Consider the following 21,330-nt stretch of genomic DNA (forward strand, 5'->3'; position numbering starts at 1 on the left):
AGCTACAGCAGACCTCAGGGGGTATTATCCCCCAAGGAAAAGTAACAATCCTAGATTGAGCTGCGTCAAACATCATGTCAAACACACAATAAAGGGCCACTCTCCTGTGAGATAGTTTTGGCGACTTATCTGTTTCGGTCGCCACATTTTAGGGGGGTTCCCAGAAGCTTTTGCGTGTATTCTCCAATCGATATCTGCATGTGACATACAGAGGGGGCGCTTTTTATGCTCGACATCGTAAATCGCCAGCATCCGCGGGTTCGGTGCGAGATCTCTGGACAGAGCGATATGTAGATATAGAAAGAGAGAAAAAGGGCGAGGTCTAACCCAGCAAAAAAAAGCTGGCGCTGCGAGCGATTGATGCGGCTTTTACCTATATGCGGTGGCACATTTCCATCATGTTGTCATTACGACACGATCTGCTATGCGTTACCTCACTGATGCCATAGAGGACAAACTTCAGCTGTAACAACAGCTATCGAGAGCCCGCGTGAACTTGTTTGTCGTTCGTTCGACTTCAGATCAACATCCTATAGAATTGCTTTCTTCGCCGTCGTTTACAACGGCTAAACATGGCTTTGGCCAACTGTGCTCGTGCCACTGGGCTGTGTAAGATTGTGGATAGGCGTCTATACAACATATTGGTAAACAATTAGGTTAGACGTGATAACTAGGATAATATCGCACAGCCGAAATGAACTATCAGACAAGTCTGTACCGCTGGATACCACCGTCTCCTATATTTTAAATAGCCCTTCGTCCAGTTCCCATAGCATTCACACATCGCTGTCATTTTTGTTCGGTGTTTTCGTGAAGTTGGGCAATAAAGTGAACCCGGAATTGGGATATGCTAATACGTGATTGTTGTAGCCAACCAACCCCATACCGTTCGTCATTTTGCCGTGGTGTCGCTTAGATGAGTGGAGAAGTCATGCTTTTTTCGCGCAATGCCAACTGATACCGCTTGCTAACATTATTACTTCCATAGATGTAGTGTGCCCATACATATGGGGTGCTGTGGAAAGCAGCACCAATAAACACTTATACGCCAAGTGGATATCTACAACAATATGGACAACATGTATATATATACTGGTAAGCAATTAGCTAAGGTTATAATAGGACGGAAGACAGATTTGTCCTATGTGAGTTTATGCAAAACAATATTAGATTGTGACACACGTAAATAGTGCACGCAGTGATCGTAAGGAGAACAATTAGAACAAGAAACGAAGTATAGGAGTCGCAGTGAGCCAACAATATGCATCTAATCTGTCGCTGCAGTCAGGATTCCCTATTCAAATTCGTTGTTAATAAAACTCGTTCTAATACCGTCAAATACATCGAACGTTATAGTTTGAAACAAGTTATCTAGCAGTATAAAAGGCTTCTATATACCACAGTGTCAAACTGTGTATCTAGAGATATGTAAGCATCATAATTTGTCAATGATCAATCCGCAATTTTACTTCTCTATCAACAAGCAAGAAAATCTTAAGTGCCGTCTTAACCCATCAGCTTGTCATGTGTACCCCCAGCCTGGAAACCAGCTTGGGCCGAGACCCTCTCGGCATCTGATCGGGGTTAGTTTTTTTTCCAGTGTCCGCCCGTTGACACCATTGATATAACCACATATATATATAATTTGAAAACATTACAGTAAGCTCTAAGTGTTCGTACCAAGCTGTAGCCCGAACTGCAAATAAGATTTCAAGTAAACCTGAATCGCAGAGCTAATACTTTTTCTGTTTTTTTTTCTCTTTCGCGAAACATATATTTTAACATTGTCCTACTATATCAGTTTCATGGAGCGGGTTTTTCTAAAATTAAGCTAACTAAGATGCATGTCCGCTGTGTGCGACAGTCTTTAATGGAAGTTAGTCCTGATCTTTTTCTCGCCGAACAAGGCCACCTAAAGGTGTGGACCCGTCCGAGGAGACTCGGGGTGCCAGTTTCCGAGTTGGCGGATATAAAGCCTGACCGACCTGCTGTCATAAAGCAATAGCAAACGCATAAAGACTGGACGTAACTTAGTGGTGTATGCAGATCTAGTTGGACGTATGGTTTGCTAAGATTTCCTGCTAAATGCAGGAAGCGAGTGAGTTTTGCGGTTGTCCGCTGGGTCACAACGAAAAATAGGCCATTTAACAAACCTCTTTAATTTTACAGATACTCACTGGCTGTTCGTCTTTCGCCATTACCATATATGCAATTAGCCTGAGTGAAGGCTAGTCATTGTTTAGGAATGACGCCTCTATACATAGTCTTTTAACATGAACTTCGAATATCTCAGCGGAGCGACGGACTAAGTTGAACAGTATGTCGATGTCGCACCGTATCAGGGATCCGCGATGGAAGACTGATATTGCGCAAATGTTTCGAAAAGTTCGTTTTGGATACGCACAATATGGGCCACGAACGGTTTGGTGAATAGCCACTCCTTCATCTAGCTGTTGTCATTATAAATAGTGATTCCGTGCGCTTAATCGCCTCAGGGGCAGGCGCTTTAACTTGAATTACAAACAACCTGTGGACGACCATAGGAAGCCACCCCGTAAGTAAATAACGGTACCGCTAAGCCAAGAGCTTTCGGCACAGTTCGGAGCAACCCAGATGACTCTTGTCAATCATTTGTACGCTTACGAACTTAGAGCGAAAGTGAATTCAGTGGAAGTGACATCGAAATGGGCGGCTCAAAATGATAATGCTGCGTGACAACGCTACACCGTGTTTTACGTCGCCGACCCAGCGAGCGTTAACAGACGTTTTATGACAAACTCTGCCCCGCTTGGTGTGCAAGTCGCACATCGCTTCATCTAATTATCATTTGTTTAGGTCAATGCAGTATAGCTAGTAATGCAAACACTTCACAACAGAAGTCCAAATCTCAAATGGGTCGACGACTGGGTCGCTCTCGAAGATAGAACCTTTCTATTTCGTGGGGTACATGAGACGCCAGCAAAATGGGCAAAAGTCGTAGAAAGTGAGGAACACTATTGTGATCAGGAAGAATTTACTTGACAGTATAAAAATTAAATGATCAAAAATAGGTCTCAAACTATCAAGTGACCTTTTTTAAATTGGCACGAGACAAGTTTTACCTTTTATATATGAGAAATAACAAATTAAAAGGATCAGTGATCGAAACCTTATTAATATAGGATTTTATCTTATATCCTATATTGTTGAATTCTGTTTTTAGGTAATATTATGGTTGTATCGTCCTGAAACAGCAAGTGATCTGGCGATCAGATCTCTCCAGCTATTATTTCGATTGCACGATACACTATGTCACAGAACGTTTATTATCGTACGGAGATATATTTCACGAAAAGCGTAATGCACTAGAGTAAAGGAGGGCATTCATACTGGTTGTGATCACACTAATTTATATCATTATGAGATATCAATTTCAGATTCTCTCTAGCCACCCCATCGGCTGGTGTAACGTAGTCACGTTGAACCTTAAAAATAGCGCCAGTTCTCTCCGGGTTCACTATATTGCATCGGCCTCTCGTTCCAACAAAGTAAAAAAGAACATGTGTTTGTCCAGCTGATGCTACATTATTACTGACACTGAAGTGACGAAGTCGATAAAGGCCTGACGAGGCTTGAAGAGCTTCTGCTCCGAAGCCATTTTGCGGGTGCACAAGCCAAGCCGCCTATGAAGTAATGTTGAGCCCCACAACACTCTACTGAAGGGAATCGTGTAGAGAAAAGAAGAAATTGAAACTGTAGTAGTTGTTGATGATTACGATCTTCAATTAAGTTACCAAGTAACGAGTTTTCCTTTTTATTAATACACATGTCAGTTTTGCTGGTTCTTAATTAATCAATTGGTTAGAGGCGAGTTTATAGAGCTTAATTAGTTTCTCAAAGATGGGAAGACATCGTGCTATTGTAGTAAGTAACTGAATGGAGCAGAACGGAAGCGAATCATGCAAATAGCAGATCTATCTACGTTGGCAACCCTCGTTTATTACGAAAGTACTATTTAGGTTAATTATATGTGCTTATTTTCTATATTATTTGTCATGTGCAGCGCGAAGATTAGCCTTGAGCGTAAGTACGTAATCCTTCATCATCTAATCGTGGCAGTTTTCCAGAAATCCTTTTGTAATGTGCTGTTTTTATCGATCTGCTCGTCTCGCCCGACTATCGTTTGTGAATCAAGTAGGTGTGATAGCTTTCAGGAGCAGGATCAGGCCACGTGTCAATGGTTACGTGCCACTCATGCTTATTCCAATAGCCAGCCGCAAGAGCTTTTTTTGTATCGGAAGGTAACAGTGATGCCGTAGAGATGAATAACTGGATTGGATTTTTTCTAATGCTTGAGCGAGTTTTGTTCTTTTACCTCTTCATTTACCATGTATTACTATAAGAATCCGTAAAAACGTCCTCGTCATCCATCCTATAGTGTTTTGTGTGGTTTACAATTTGCTGCAGGGATCAAGTCCTAATATATTCGTGGGTAAAAAGCGCCCTCTGTTCTAAGTTGGTATAATATAAATTACCGAGGTATTATATTGAAAAGAGCTAGTGGTAAGCTATCGGCAGCTTCAGCGGCAATATAGGTCAGTAGGCGCCGCACTGCATCTGTAGGAAGACTTCATTTTGTGGTATTATACGCTCATAGTACGCTGGCTATATCAATATTTCCGAGCTCTATATGCGTCCGTTTAAGCAGTGCAGTAGCAGATATAAAAAATCGGATTTTTGAGGTAGCTGTTCGAAGCCCTAGATGCCAACTTATCAAAATGAATTTTCTCTAGTTTGTAGATAAGTTTCTGTATTTTTAACAAGCGTTTCTCATCTAATCTGCTCGAAAATCGATCTGCAATAGAGTGATTAATTTGGTTTGCAATTTTACTTCGAAAGTGAAGAAGTTGACTTTTATCTCGAGAGACTAGAGATCAAGTTCCTCTATGCAAAGGTTTTTGATCACCTTTAACTGATTTGTTTGGTGCCCAGAAAAGATTACAATAGTGCGGATGCGCAAAGGGAAACTGCAGATTACTCGAGTGTCTTTCACGTCTAGTTTCCGTTTTGTCTTCCAGGTGGACGTGATACCAGCTTTATGGCTTGCTCAATGTTTTTACCATTTATAAGTCTGTGGGTATGTTTGCTATTAATCTGGATTCGTCACTGAACCCGCCTAGTTGGTACTATAATCGGGATTCTCCTAGGAAACGCTGGTAGATATTATAACGGACCTGTTTCGCATATAAACATACTGAACATATTCCATTTGGGTGCTGATGGTCAGGTATATATACTTCCCCAGAATTCCACAACTTTATACGCAAAGAGGCTTTCAAATTGCACTTAAGCGTCGTACTTGATCAGTGTTGTAGTTTTGGGAGAATTGCTCAACTCGAAGAGAAAAAAGGGCTAACATTACGGACAGAAACGGAACGAAAAATCAACGAAAATATACGTAAAAAGTCCATGAATATTACGTGCGGTTACTCAGCTAAGCCTAAGGGGAATGGGGCATTTTGGTAGAACCCCGCTTTGTTACTGTCATGCCCATCAGGAAAGACAAAAATACATACGAGTGTTGTAGCATCTTTTTTGCTTTATTTCGTTGCACTTAGCTGACTAGTACTATCCATACTGTTAGATAAACAGACAACAAGGAAATTCGCCTTTGAAATCTCTCCTCTCCTTCATCACTTGGACTTTGTCCTACATCTGTGACAATGGGCCGCGAAAATTTCAAAGGGAATAGGGGTAAAGGACAAAGCGGAAAAAGTAAGATGTCGAAATCGTGATCGCCATTCTTATCACCTCGTCCAAACCCGGTTTCGAGTCAATAATTGGTCTCTAAATCTTTGAACCGCTGCGTGAAAAGTCCGCAAAAGCACCGCTTGTACTCACTCGGAAAAGATGAGGAGAAAGGGGACGGCGCCGAAAAATGACAAACTGGTCTTTCGTATGAAGATCATGTTGTCTTTAGCCGTCGCAACTACTTTTCTCTTACTACTTCTAAGGTCCCTTCCCGAATCCCATGGTTCTTTATCGACTCGGTCGATGGCCCGGTACCTCAGTTTCCTGTTGCTTTGATTGGAAAACGTTCTTTCCGCCATTTCTTCACCCTGCCTCGGAAGGCGTTCCTTGTCAACATAACGACTCTCATTGCGTATGTTACTTTTTTCTTCTTTTTGCTAGTCGACGAACATCGCAGTTAGCAGCAAATGGCGTTTAGTAATTAGATAACATAGATGCATCATAGAGGTCTACACATAGACATCCACAAAGAAAGCGTTGAAAATGGACGTTGCTTAGTTGAGCTCGTGCAAAGTACGGAAAGCCGTTTGACCGCATTGTACACTAATGCGTCACAATTATGTATTGCAATGTACGAAAGCACTTGTATACACGCGTTCGGGCTGCGAACAACCCGATATAGTTGGTGTAGCTGTCCTTTAGAGGATGACATGAAGGCGGGAGGCGAGGTCGTCCTAAATATGTGAGATTCGTGGGTGATACGTGTCCTCAGTGTGGGTGTATGTTGATGTTTCTTGTTGTGTGGTATGCGCTATGTGTGTGGGTTTGACCGTGTAAAAGCTAGCAGCATAACGAGGGAAATATGCGACGAAGGTCGCAGACGGTTCCGGCGGGTCTTGGAGGCCCTGTGCCATCGGTGAAAATGGTTGCGTTAGAATGGTACTGTTTATGCAGCTGTAGAGAAATGGCAGGACTGCAGGAGACAAAAGTGACGCAAATATAGGTATGGTTAGCACGAGAGAAAGCCGTATGGTAAACGAGGACGTTAAGGCTCATTGAGGATAGCTTCAACAACAGCTTACAGTATTAACATCAGCACCGCTATTACCACCCACGGCCACTCTGGCGCGATCGGTACTCGGCGTCGGCGTCGCGTTAGCAGGGTCGTTATCGTGTGTTGACATGACATGATGATGTTTGCCCCTAGTTCAGGTGTCGCCTGTAGCGATGTTGCAGTGGCGGCTAACCGCAAACGGCGGGAATAGCCCCAGGACTGGTAATGACAAGGCCGCAGTAGCAAGTGAACGTCACTCACCCCTACGCGGACAGACGGCTGTGTTCCAGAACAGACGACCAGCCGATAGCATCGGGGTGTAGATATACGGCTGGGAAACTTCACTCAACTTTAGGCATTCGTGCTTGACGGCCGGTCTACAGCGTAAGCGGTAGATTGCTTTCTGGTTTTCAATCACGCCAATCATAACGGTGCTACTGTTGTTACTACTGCAATTGAACAGACCAACAAATCTTTTCTAGTCCTTGTACGAATAGGGAAACAAGTAAATGTAAAACGCATTTCTGGTTAGGTCTATGGGAACGCATAAATACGTTTGATTGCTTGTGGAACTGTCGCTTCTTCGCTAAATAAGGCTAATTAAAAACTGTAGCCGAGAATTCTGATTATAAAGCGAGCATGTTTGAGCATTATGATACTCTCTGCTTAATAAAAACCATAAAAATTAAACCCCGTAAATAATATATCCAGTTAAGAAAAAAAATTGCTGTTTATTTCATTCAGATACTGCTTTTACTGTAAGCCTACCTTTTCGTAACGATAAACGTATTTTTTTCCCTTTAGCCTCTCGACTCATGTCGTTCCCAACAGTGGGCTTGCCTTAGCTTGGACATATATACGTTTGTGAATGAATGAATTGATTACTAATAGATATCAATAGACGTAACTGGTATCTATTGCGCGTTTTTGTAAAGCGCCAGTGATTCACTAGATTTCCTCTACAATGGGTACCTATTTCATTTTCCGTAATATGATATAACTTCTAGTCTATGCACAATTGTAACTCCAATGTATACCCCTGCGTGCACCTATTGTCTCTTGCGATTTCGCTAATCCACTCAGCTGATCTGTCCTCTTCCGAAGTCATCGATCATTTACGATCACTTCAAGGCTTCACGTTCGACTTATTGATTCTCCCTCTCGACATGCCTTCGTCTCAGCATTCTATTTCATTTGGATGGTAGCACCGCTTCATTAATTCGGCTTACTTTCTCAATGGTGTTCCACGATTAGGCAGGACGAAATTCGTTCGTTCATCGGCACGTAATGCTACGAAAGTTTCATCATTATATCGAGATCGTGTTTTCAGTTTTATCACTCACTTCTGGCCCTAGCGTTTTTCTGCTTCAACAGGCAGTTAATGTGGAACTGCCTTATCGTTTGTAGTCCTTTGTCCTTCTTTTTCTCGAAATACATATAATGTCACGCCACACCACGCCACTAACACTCAATAGAGTAACGACTAGGTCTGATTCGAAACCCATATAGTGTCAATAATCATATGCATGCCCAGTAATTGTTGGGTCCAATAACAATAACTACGTGCCTGCTCATGAGTTAACGACGATGCGGCGACGTCAGACAGCGATAGGCAATTTTGTTAGGTCATAGTTTGTGAGCGTTGTGGGTTTAGCGGACCATATCAGTCAGGCGAACATGGTGACAAAAAAAAAGCCACACCCAGTCTGATCGGAATTCAAGTACCAGTTTTAGAATTAGCAGGGCCAGGGTTACGGTGGTAAGATTGTGGACAACTGACAGGCGGTGAGCAAAGCTCTAGCAGGATAGCCTTGCGATCCCCATATACAGGGACTGTAGTATAGAAACAGCTTTTGCCTATTGCTTTACCTTGCAAGCATGCAATACGCACGGTTTCGCACGAATACTTAGACTATTATTGTATTTTCTATTACGTACGTATCATATGCATATTTATCTAAGTAAAAAATAAATGTTCAGAGCACTGACCTCCGATGCTGCTTCTGCTGAATGCTACTGAAGCTATGTACGCCAACGTCCGTCTTCGAACTTCGATCTAGATTACCGAAATTTAAAGAAAGCAAAGACGTTACTACTAGGCCACCATAGGCAGGCTTTGTATAAACTAGTAGAATATCAGGGTCTTTAGGAGGAAGGAGCTTACACCTTCTTTGTTATCAGCCGCCAACCAATGGCCCCAGGTTATTGGCCACTGCGGTAACGAATGTCAGCGGGACCTCAAAAGAGAACTGCGCGTCACGCGCCTAGCCATAGTCATACAGGATGATGCACGCAATAAAATTCATACAATTCGAGTCCTTTTTTTTACACTGTGTGACGGTACATAATCATTGGACTGCCTTTGTCAACTAAATATCTAATTTCGCGATTCATAGATCGCTATATGCTAATATAAAGTACCAATCCCGAAAACGTGAACGCGTGTCACCTACATACGTGTATATATCAAAAATAGCTATTTTGTTTCAAATGACTGCCGCTATTGTGTCGTACTGCCTTACGGCACGCGCCGCACTGTCAATACAGCTCCTCTGACGGATGGTCGCAGTTTCGTCGAAAGACATACGAATCCGATGACCTGACATCGCCTTAAGGGTCGTCTGAGCAAAGCAAACAACGATAGGCAAACATTCAACATTCGCTCGCGTTTTCACCCGTGTCTGTAATAGATCTATAACCGCCATGCTCTGGTTCAAGATAAGCCATTTTGTTACAGTTTATACAATTACCAGACGGCTTCGAACCGGCGAAGCCAAGGTAAGCGACAGGCCAAGCCGGTGGCACGTGTTGGCTTTTGCCCCGCCGTACCCCAACAATCGAAAACGCCAGGACCATCTGCTGGCTGGAGCTGACCACGAAGATCGATAGAGGCCGATGTCTGCTGCCGATACGCAGAAGTTCGAAAGAAATACGGAAGCAGTACCTTAGTACTTCATGGCTAGTATTAGTATCGCTTATATACACTCATCGTTTTTTCTTTCTTGATCTTTCATCTTACTTGACTCTCCTATCCCGTGCAACTCCCCGAACAGTTTCTTTTTCGTTTTTCCATCCGCAACGGCGGAGCTTAATGCAGATGTTTTGACATCTTTGTTGTTGTTTCAGTTGTTCAGCCTTGCTATTTCCGGACTTAGTTCCTAACATCCTCCAGGGATTGACGCTGGTGTGTGGGTGATTTGTGTTTCCCGTGGTAGTTAACCTTCGCGAAGTAAAGGTTAAGCCTACGCTCGAGCCATGATATGATGCCAGTCATCTGTGGCATGTAACATTCTCATCTGCTGTTTAACTTGGCTTTCCGCGTGTCATTAATGCCCTCTAGCAAACCGAATTTAGTATAGCGATTCCGCTAATAACTGTGGCGTTGATAGTAAGTCAGTGTTTACGTAACGGTCAGTCCGCTTGCTGAAGATGTATATCGCACACATATGCTAGCATAGGGTCATACCAGTTTAAACAGCAGTGGTTGAGAAGCTGCTATTGTCGGCGGTCTCGGGACCGAAGCTGGCCCCCGTCAAATGTAATAATTTTTGGAATAAACTTATTACTATATTAGATTTAGTGCTTACTATTTGCAACTATCCAGTTAGTATATGAAGTAAGTTTCATTGTGATATACGATACGGAGTTTTTTTTCTATATTACAGACCGCGTTTAAAGCCTCCGTTCAACTAAGCGAATCATGAACTGTTTGCCTGGGTCTGTTTCCAGTTCTGAGATCGCAGCGAGATGCAGGGTTTTGGTCGTGAACTGCTTCTAACATGGGCTTCCGCTGTTGCTGTTGATATGGTGTTCGTTAGGCCTTATTATCTTCTTGACCTTTTCTTATGCACTCACTGGACGTCTGCGCAGACAGGGCGGCCCCTTTGCTGACTAAGTAGGAGTGTGGCGGGGGGTTAGGGTTACCATAAGTTAGTTCTAACGAAGCGGAAGCTGATTCGGGTGTTTTTACATAGAGCCCCCCCTCCATCCCTTAGTTCTTTAGCCCCTTTGTTCCTGTTTTTTTCTGTTTCGCTGCTATAGACTAGAGCTGTATTAACAACCGATCGGACAAACATCCCGTAGCCCCTCGTTCCTGCTTCCACAGTAACTCCAACAAACGTTCTAACTAAATATCTTCTTTCCCCTCTACGGAGCTCCAGACTTCCTGTCCTCCTCGTCGATTAAAGCGTCGCAAGAAGCGCAGTCGCCGCAGCAGCGAATGGCTTTGCTGCAGCGCACTCCAGACCGCTTCTTAAAGTTGGCTTGACCCCATCACTTTGCCAACAAGAATTGGCGAAGCGAAGAAGCAACTCCGTCGAACCGAGCATATCGAAACACCCAGAGCCTTTTCAAATGGATTGGAGTGTACGGGTAGACAGGCACTAAGTGAGGGAATGGCGGAAAAAGAGACATCCGTCAAGTACATCAATGATTTGGAAGAAAATCGAAGTCTAAGGGCCAAACCCAGTCTGAAGGATGCCAGAAAAAGGCAGCTTAGCACGACTGGACAAAAGAAACAACTAACTTGTATGTACAGTATAGCTTCGAACGTATTGTAGCCGTGATTTTGTATGTGCTCCATTTAGAGGAGCTCGTGCTCCTTGCGAAACACCGGTGGTGGAAATATCAGCAGAACTTACAATGATATCATTGTTACCCTTGAACGCTGTATCTAGCGGAAATTGTCGTTTTAAGGATGTGCCTATTTTCAACTGTTCTAGTTTGTGCTCTCTGGTAGACTATATGGTTGTTATTACGAAACAAACAAAGCAAAGCGTACCGAAACTGGGACTCGCCAGGAGAATACTTCGGTCTCCATGGACAGTTCCTTTGCTACCGTATTGTTTCACGTTCTAAGCATTTTCCACATCGTTGCCTAAAGCTGTTTTTCTTCGGCAAGGCTTTCATTTCATAGGAATCTTTGGCTTGTCCGGGAGGATGCAACGGCTTTACGCGCTCGGTTGTGTACAGCTACCGTCTGCATCCATGTAGTGGTGCATAAGAGTGACGGTCGGGTCCCGCCAGCAATCCTCTTGTCTGATGTTGAAACAGTGCAACATTCAGCCGTTTATAGTTTCACTGTACTTTGTACCTTTTCTTCGCTTTGGCTTACAAACTTCCATTGTTACGTTTGGTTCGTTCGGTAGCATCGCGTACTATCATGTCTGTGCCAAACGCGAGCAGGCAATGAAAGAAACGTATGCCATGACGATGCTCGATCCACACGCGTATTATAACCAACGTCACCCTCACCACCATACTTGCTACCTCACCGTTATGCTGAAGCTGCCCGTATTGTGGTGTATCCCTGTAGGCCAGTACAAAGGCTAGTCGACTGCCTTTGTAAACGATCGGGACCCAGTCAATTGACGGTTAAGGATACGCGCATCGTCATTGCAACGGAATGCCTGAGGGTAAAATGGTGCATCCCAGGCTCCTCTCTGGCGTAATAATCCGTTCGCCTACTGCACAACAGCCACCATTCGTCGTCCGGCTGCTTCGCCTGATGTTTTCTTTTAGCTTGTTGCGCTAGAGCTGATCGTAGAGCCACCTCCGTGGAACTGTAACAAGTACAGGCCTAGCAGCAAAGTATGGCCTGCCGTCCCTAGTGTAAGATGGAATAGGTACGGCACGACAATGTCGCGAGCTGTTCGATGTCGCCGCATCGCCGTTGTACTACGGCCGTCATTGCTCTCGTCGTGGATGCTATAAGCGGTTAGCTCAACCTCGCAATTCTTTGCAATTGAATGACACAGTTGAAAGACCCACCGTCTGGCTCTATCTTAAGATCCAGCAAGATACACGACAAAATCTTGATTGATAAGGGAAGCGTTTAAACCAGAGCCCAGACTGATCAGCCGAAGTATGTACGAGAGTGATGTATGGAGGTTTCCATGTATTTTAAAAAGCCAAAGGCATTGATCGTATCACCGTCTGTAACTCAAGAGCGGAAGTAACATCGGCGCGTAGGTGCGTCGAAGTACTTGTAAAATAAAACTAGATTTAGACTCCATAACTTAATCTTATACGCCTGGTTTTACTGCCGTCGAATAATTTCAGCCGGCTGGTTTGTTGAGCTTGAAACAAAGTGTGCCTACATTCAATTTTCCACAAAGACCACCTTTCGTGTCCCTAGGTCCAGTACGAAAACATGTTACCGCTGCAGCATCGCGAGGATTGACCTCATAGATGGCAGCGCTCAAGCGACCTCGGGGGGCCTATTTGCTCCTTAGAACATCAGAGTATTCAGATTGTTTTATAAACGATATTTGTTTATCGTCTCGTCCACAAGCCAAAATAGAGACAATCTATTTTCTCGTGTAATTATCTACATATGTTGTGTGTTAAGTGAACTCAACTCTTATTCTTGTCATTTACGATTGTTATAAGTATTAGATGGGTCTTAAAGTACTACTAGCATACTATTATTATAATATGCTATTATTAGCGTTATTATTGATGTTTATGTTATTATCAGTACTATTATAGCAATGCAAAAAATGCTGGGGAAAGCTAGATCACGCGCACCCCCGCGAATCCCTCCATACAATGAGAATAGTAGTATATCGTCAAAAGTCTAGCACGGAACCATGCGCCGTGTCAACGAAACGACGATATATTTTGTTCAGCCCAGCCATTCTCAGCGATTTACCGTTAGAGCCAATACTCAAGGCAGAAAGCTTGTTACTTTGACTAATATGCCAATGCCTAAATTGGACTGAACCCTAAATGGAGCGTTCACGGGAGGCTATTCAATTCACATTGCTACCGCTAGAATTCTATCTACCCAAAATTGAAATTATACAAATGAATCTGTTTTTATGTTGCTGAGGTATACCTTGGCTCATTGGTATTCTTGATTTAGACTATAGATAGATCGCAAGGCAAATGTGACCGTGTCATTTGGCATAATCATGTTCATATATATATACGGATCGATACATTCATAATATATAGCCACTGTTATGTGAAAGCTTCAATTTTTGCCATTACTAGGTACAAATCTACGTGCCTGTTTCGTTCAGATGAAGGTTGATCAGTTCATGATAGACGATGGTACAGTTAGTTCCATGCTTCCACGGTAAAAGCACTCTTTGAACGCAAACCAGCCCTAAACTTCCGCAAAGTAATACGTTACCGGTACACAACCTTTAAATAGCTTTTTAGACCTGAATTAGTGGTCTAACTGAAATTTATTATTTGTGACAAGAAAAACCTTGGGGCTAAGTGACATATCAATTAATAGGACAGAGTCGCCAATGGCCTCAGCTGATTTTCGTAACTAATTCGTAAGTATTTACAAACGACTTTGTCTTAAAGTTCGTCAGTATGTTACAAAAACTTTCGTTTAAAGGACGCATAGAATGGAGGTTGTTGCGGTTTCTTTCGTCTTGAATTTTCCTAATACCGGACCTGTTCGAAAAAAAAAAAAGCTAAAAGGCCACTGTACATTTTAAGCCACCCAATGACAACGTCTTTATACACTTTCAATGAATTTGTAAAGACAAAACACTTACATATTATTATAATGTATGATATGTGAAATTTTAGCAACAAGAGAAGGGTAAAAAAGGTAGAACCTTGATCAATGTTGCATCTCACCTAAAAACCTACATAATGACGACTGCGCTGCGGTTAACAGAATATTCACATCAGTTACCTAATTCTCGTCATTTTTTATACAATTTAAAGTATGCTTATAACCAACACAGGTTTCCGCTGCGTTCAAACAGCGTTAAAATTTCAAAATCGGTGAAAGCTGAGCGACAGTGTCTGCGATTCGTTGTTTTTTCTGTGTGTTATTTCTATTTGTGATTACAATGATGTAGATTATGCTTATATTGCTTGAGTTTTCATTTGTTTTTATTTTTATTTACTTTTCCTTGTGTGTTTAGTAGTAGTAGTTGTTCGCTGAAGGACAACCGTTATGCACTGCTAGAGAACTCCTTTCTAAACCAGCTCGTGTTGGTGACAAAATTATTACTCCTTGGATGATTCTATATAGCTAAAGGATCGAGGCTCACCCAATAAATATAGTTTTTTAGAAACAATCCAAAAAACCTCCGACTAATTGAACAGCTGTCTAAATAAAGCGAAAGGCAGCAAATTATACGTTACTATGGTATTATCTCTAGGTGTACCAACATATAAATACACTCTCAAATAGCCACCGCTGCGTGCGTGAATGAGTCAGGCTTATCCGCTAGTGATCACACCTGTGGCTATCAATGGCCTATCTAATTGTCGCAATATTCAATTACGACCCTCTACAGTGACACATATTATAGATTATACTTGTAGCATCGCCACCTTGGATACATACAAATAAACCGTGTAAAAAATACAATCGTTGCATACGCTCTTCAATAAGGTCGATTCACGAGGCTAACACTAACCTAGTTTACGATATCATTATTCATGAACGCTTCGCTATGGATCCTCAATTCGCATCGAGACGGCTCGCCGACTATTACATTAATCCGGCATCGATTTTCCTGGCAGTCGAGTTCACCATTTTACGGGCAGACAGGTGCATACATTCCAGGTGTTATGTAGAAGATAGGGCCAGGGCGACGCTGGTCGGCGTCGGACCAGGCGCCGACGAAAACCATTTTCGGATGCTCTGCGCCTATCACCCGTCGGGGCATAAATACTGGTCAGGTTACCCCTGCTTAAATTAGACACGCTTGGCTGCTGTCACCATCCGCCCGCCCACATGACTGACAAGTACGAAGCGAAATACTAGCATTGCAGCGTAGTTTCGATGTTTAAGGGCGTGGGCCACTAGGGGACGTCATATTTGGATATCACAGTTAGCTACTGCAGAAGTCACACGATCTATCGATGTATAGTCGATAATGCGACCATAACATAGGCTACCAGTCAGATGAGTCTCATTGATTTTCCATGGCATACGTAGCTTGCAGCAGCGCTTGTTACCGATAGCTCGCCATCAGTGGAAGGTGCCAATTCTTTTTGATCGCAGGGTGCACAATCAGATTAGTTTGACCTATGTAATTCATTCTAACTCATAGACAAGGCCACTCTGTCAACTTATTCCATCAAACAAATGTCTAGAAGCACTAAGACAGCCGGTGGCTAAGTGGGTCGTCCATTCCCTATCCGCGCAATACTTGATAGTTACTCAGTCTTTAGCCGATCGGCTGCTTTTATGACTTGTTTATTGTCACTTGCTTGGTTATGGGCGCATATACTAGTCGCCAAAATTTAACGAGTCCGGTGGGCCCGTAACGATTGGGTTCCCTGATTGCAGACGCAGGCCCCATTTACATGTACGAACACGAACTGGATGAATGAATGCGTTTGCTGGGTTGCCGCCACAGGTCATTGATGGCACCCGTCCCAGATGCGGGGAGAATGGCGCCTGTTTATGATCATGCCAGAACATCATTGTTATCGAAATAATCGTGATCTGGTATTACAAAAATCTTCATAGATGATGAACGTGCTTTGCTGCCCGATCGGCTGTTGATGATGCCAAGTGTGAGTGATATTTCAGCACAATTTCAGAGCAATGGAATAGTGGAAACTTAACAAATAAAATGTCCCAATATCGCGCCTTTGACCCCGAAGACGAGGGGTGGAGGGCGGATATTAAAACTAGTAGATTTACAGCGGGGTTGTTACAAATGCCAGCCAACTGTTTGTTTTTATTCTGTTACAATGTGTATTTGCGTCGATAATTCTAAATACCAAATGATTAGTTTGGAATAAACAATTCTAACGTTATATTATGGCGAAGCTTAAATGCACAGAGACGCTGTGTTGCAGGTACCAGCTTGTTGACCAATGGGTCGCGATCTTCAGGTGTGCATTTGTAGCCTATAACGCAACAGTCCTAATACGTGTTAACGCCACGCTATTTGCCTTCAATGATTATTACTCTCTTTTATTACTGCTAATAGAGTTGTAATCTATTTTATTGTCTTTATATATATTTAGCTACACTATATTTTAACTATAGATAAAAGCGCTGGGAGAGTGATAGCTTCCGTCATCATCGGTTCAATTTTCGCAAACAGACATGTATGGCCATATAACATTATACACTTTTCAGATTCCTGTGTTTTTTTTTCTTTGATATTTGCTAACGAAGTAATAACAAGTTGCGCTTAACTTCGAACTAAAAGTGCTTTATTTATTTTTGGTGCGTTCGGTAAAACGTGCCGTCGTCACCTTTTCGGAAGAACAATTGTCGTTATTATATCCCGCCGGCTGTATAACTGTGTACAGACCTGGTTGCGTTACATTCGGCTTCACATTATTTAACAAATGAGCCAGCGACATAGTTCCAATAATGTATGAGCGTCCTTTCGAGTAATGAGGCTCATGAACACGGGCGCTCATTGAATTAGAGACCTCATTGCGTCTAGAGCGAGAACTCCGCACGCTGCTACTCTGTAATCTCCTATTCGAAAATCGGTCAGCTGTCGTAATGTTGTGTGTCCGCAGAATGACGTCCAACAACTGAAAATTTTGGCCCAAGTCAACAAGATATTTAGCGACCCTTTTCTATTCGTTGCAGCCCAGCAATCAGTGCTGCCCATGACCGAACAGGTCAAATGAGATCTTCTATAAAGGATTAGGGATACATATGGTCGATTAACAAGACCGTTCTAGTCATTCACGGCTGATTTTCGTTTGGTCGGTTTTTGCTAATTGGGTTAAGCACACTATCATATAACGCTCATTACAATGAGCGACAATGGGAGAATAGCCATCTCACCTATTTACTTAAACTCAGAGTAACATTGGGTTCCCCCACTAAAGAATAATATAGTACCTCTACATGGTTGACAACAATGGCCCCCTAGCGTGCCTCGGAAAACTCGCGCAAACATATGCCGACGAGGTACATGAAGGCTGCATGCCTATTCATGTACATAGTGGTTAAGTTGAAAAGATTTCAGAGTCGGAGGACTATGAGGCAGTTCCGGCTAAGGCTTTAACAAAAAAATTTAATTTTAACCCCCTAACAACGCTTTAGGCCTTGCCGATTAGTTGTTATTAATATGTTTGTTGAATTGAAGACACTCTAAGAAGTGGTATTGCTAGTCTGCCAGCAATTTTCTGAGCTAACTGTTAGTTGAAAGGGTGATGTTTTCGAACGGTTCATTTTGGCTTGGTAATAGCCCTTTCATAGTGACCTCTGCGTAAGAAACGGTCGATTCATCTCGGAAAATATGACCACTCACCCAGAGAACATATTCTTAGAGAATATCTTGACAAAACGAAAAAAGATGCATATATTTCTAAGAAATTGTCCAGTGCTACGTGACCTGAACATATGATCCCTGGCTTCCAGAACAGATATAGATAAATAACACTTTTGCTAAGTTTAAAACGTAGGCTTCAAGTATTATACTTATGCATGGTGCTGTTTTTCCGCTAGCTAGGTGAAATTTTTCCGCCACCTATTTCGTTTCGGCAGTTTTCCCTGGGTAACGAAGACAAAAAGACCTTGCTACGAATGGATCTTATCTCTATTAAAAATACGTGTAACTCGTAAAACACGGCCTCATCGCCAAGCGATTTGTGGCTGGCCGCTGATAAATAAAGGTACATAAAAAGGTGCTATTTAAACTTTCCCTATCGAAACCAGCAGAGATCATACCGTTCGAATCGGTTTGAGATACTGTATTGAACGCAGTCCGCTCTACTTCATTTAACTTCTTGAAGAACGACTGTATATAGAATTGTAAATCATAAGCTTCGTTACAATTGATTGCCTGATCAATGATGGACACCGAGTATCGGGAGAAGTGGACGAGTTATCGCACTACTCGTGTCATCGGTTCCCTAAATCTCTCCCTTTAGAGGTAAACAGAAGAAACGAACTACGAATAACTAAGTGGCATATTTTTTTTTAACTAATTTTCTTATTATTATTAACGTATTAGTTAACTAATTTATTATCATACATATTCAGTGTTGCCGCACACACTAGATCATGCCAGGAAACGTTGTGGATAAATGCCTACGTGTCCTTTTTCTTTTTCTTTACTTGCACCATAAGGGTGGCATATAATACAATTTTATAATAGATATTTTAATACATTATTTGGTGAGACTCCGGAGTACTAGTACCATATGTGTCGCTTCAAGTTGTTTTTCAGTCCCCGTCGAAATGTTCGACAGTAGGGGGACGTAAGAGGGCAGCCAGCATACGATTATGTAGTGATAAACACAAAACATCGATTGCGGAACGTATTTCCTTCGTGTTCCTCACCACGGACAAACAACGAATAGCTTGCAATACTAACAATTTTCATACTGATAAAAATAGAATTTATCGCTATACTTAGGTACGATGGCCTTCCGAGAAACGCCTGTATATATTTACATAATCTACACTGCATATATATATATATATTTTATGTATAGGGTTGTATACATCAAAACAATTTTGTTCCCATTATTTTACCATGCAGTTTAATATTAAAAAAAAATCGATAGGCAAGCGAAGCTAACTAGAAAGTGCCCATATCAAAGTCTTGTAGACAATATGATCGATAAATGCAGATCACCTGATGAACATCGTTGAGACGTTACCTTGGAAACCTTACTACATTCGAGATGCTGTATCCGAACTCCAAGTGAATCGTTGGTAAAAATTACGTTTCTCAATTGGGCCATCAGGTTTATTTTATCGCTATAGGTTGAAATCTGTGCAAAAGAAGATTCGCCTAAAAAATTCATTGGTCAGGCGAATTGCGCCTGGATACCTGACCTCGTTGAAGGATCGCTCCATAATTCCCCTCTATAACTCACGTCGGTATTTGAACTTTTCCTGTTGGCGTTCGAGTGACACGAAACAAAAGGCCTTTCTAAGGAAGGACCTCGATATATTATAGGTTGGGACATCTAGGTTTCTCTTATGAGTTGTTTCTAATCCTGCCTCAAAACAAAAACATATATTCCAACGAATTGTTATTGCCGAAGGTCATGTACATGCAAAATAACTACCATTTACGGTAAAATTTCAGTTCAGTATTTAGACCACTACCTAGTCATTTTCAAAGTACTCCTTTTTTTAATTTGCAAATCATCTTGTTTTTGTAACCATTCGTAGAGCTATATTGGTTATCGTAAACTTGGCGAAGTACCCCTCAAACTTCTATACCGAAAAAATTCTAGCCGAATCAAAGTTCAAGTAAATAGCGGGCAATCACTCTCCTGCTCTCCAAAACAGCCGTTGATTTCTATGTAGCAAGACCTAGAGGTTTTTTTTTAGATCAGGCATATCAGGAATGCCATTTTAGATGAATTTCCTTTCGCTCTTCGGATACAAACTTTATTTAGGAGTTTCAGAAGCTTCGAGCACAAAAAGAAATTTTCTACCTTAATGAGGGTCCATTAATTAATGAAGGATGATATTAAATAACAGCTAATCTTCGTTAAAGGTGCGAAGACGCCGCGCCGTTTTTTTTGCTATGATGAGCTTGCTGTTGTGCTCTTACGTCCTTCAAGTAGCAAGGTTAGCGGATGGACGGATGCCTCCCATCACAAATAAAGTTTGCCCAAATTAAAGAGTCCAGCCTTGTAAATGAGTATGTGGGGCGAATGGTGTCATCCTCCTCGCATGTTGATTCTAAATCCATATTTTGAAATACTTCGCGCTAGCGCCTAACAGTAAGGCATGCTTCTAGTAATACAGTGCATTCAAAGGTATAGCGACAAAAATCCCCCACAGCTTCCAGAATGGTCCCGCCCTTCGCTGAACATAGCTTAAGGCACCATGTCGTCTCCTTCGCGCGACCGCCCCTCATCGAATCACTGCTAACATTCGCTAATCTAGAGAGAAGGCGGCTCCGCGAATGACCTGCGCGTCTCACGCGATGAAACCTTTCTCTTACGCCGTCCGATCTAAACCCTCTACTTCTGTCCGCAATGGATCTTTGCCTTGTGATCGCTGTGTCGCATGCAAAGACCCCAGTCACCGCATTGCATCCAGTACTTACGTAGGACGCCTCGGACCGAACAGGCAGAAAGAAAGAGAGTTAACCAAACACGGGAAAAGGGATGCTGTTGTGGTATTACACGATTGACAGCGATAGCGGGGGTCCCGCAATAATCGGGCGAAGACACCCCAAGAAAGAACCGAGAGGGCGACCACGTAAATATATAATAGATGAAGCAACAAGGCAAGATAAGAATAGAAGGCCAACGGAAATGGGCTCAGAACAAAGATACGGCACTTTGTTATGCTAACAGTTACACCACGTGGAGCATCCTGCAGAGTTTGCGACCATTATAATTATGTAGTGAGTGGAGCGGCAGCATTGACAGTGATCGCTGTTGCAACAGCGCAATGTAAGAAAGACACTGTTTTAAGTAGAGAAGAGACGACAGAACCCGCCCTGATAGACACGCACAGTAGCATGGTGAGGGCAGTGGGCCCGGCCGAACAAGTCCATGAAGCTCTCATCAGATCAGTCTTCTCCACTAGATCAGCACACGAATACGAAATGTGTCCAGCGGGTCTTCACCGTAACTGTGATTGGGTGAGTAGTGCGTGGCGCGGC

The 21,330-nt window shown here is 42.6% G+C and overlaps 1 protein-coding gene across 1 annotated transcript in view; it reads left to right on the top strand.

Annotated features, from left to right (window-relative positions):
• Positions 1–272: 272 nt before the first annotated feature.
• Positions 273–21,330, top strand: part of LOC111272582 (uncharacterized) — a 29,527-nt gene continuing 8,469 nt past the window's right edge. Inside the window, exon 1 of the mRNA XM_022854116.2 lies at positions 273–1,095. The gene's annotated coding sequence lies outside the window, so the exon portion shown is untranslated. The remainder of the gene's footprint in view (positions 1,096–21,330) is intronic.

The sequence above is a fragment of the Varroa jacobsoni genome, unplaced genomic scaffold (assembly GCF_002532875.2).
Source record: "Varroa jacobsoni isolate VJ856 unplaced genomic scaffold, vjacob_1.0 contig02648, whole genome shotgun sequence".
NCBI classification, from domain to species: Eukaryota; Metazoa; Arthropoda; class Arachnida; order Mesostigmata; family Varroidae; genus Varroa; species Varroa jacobsoni.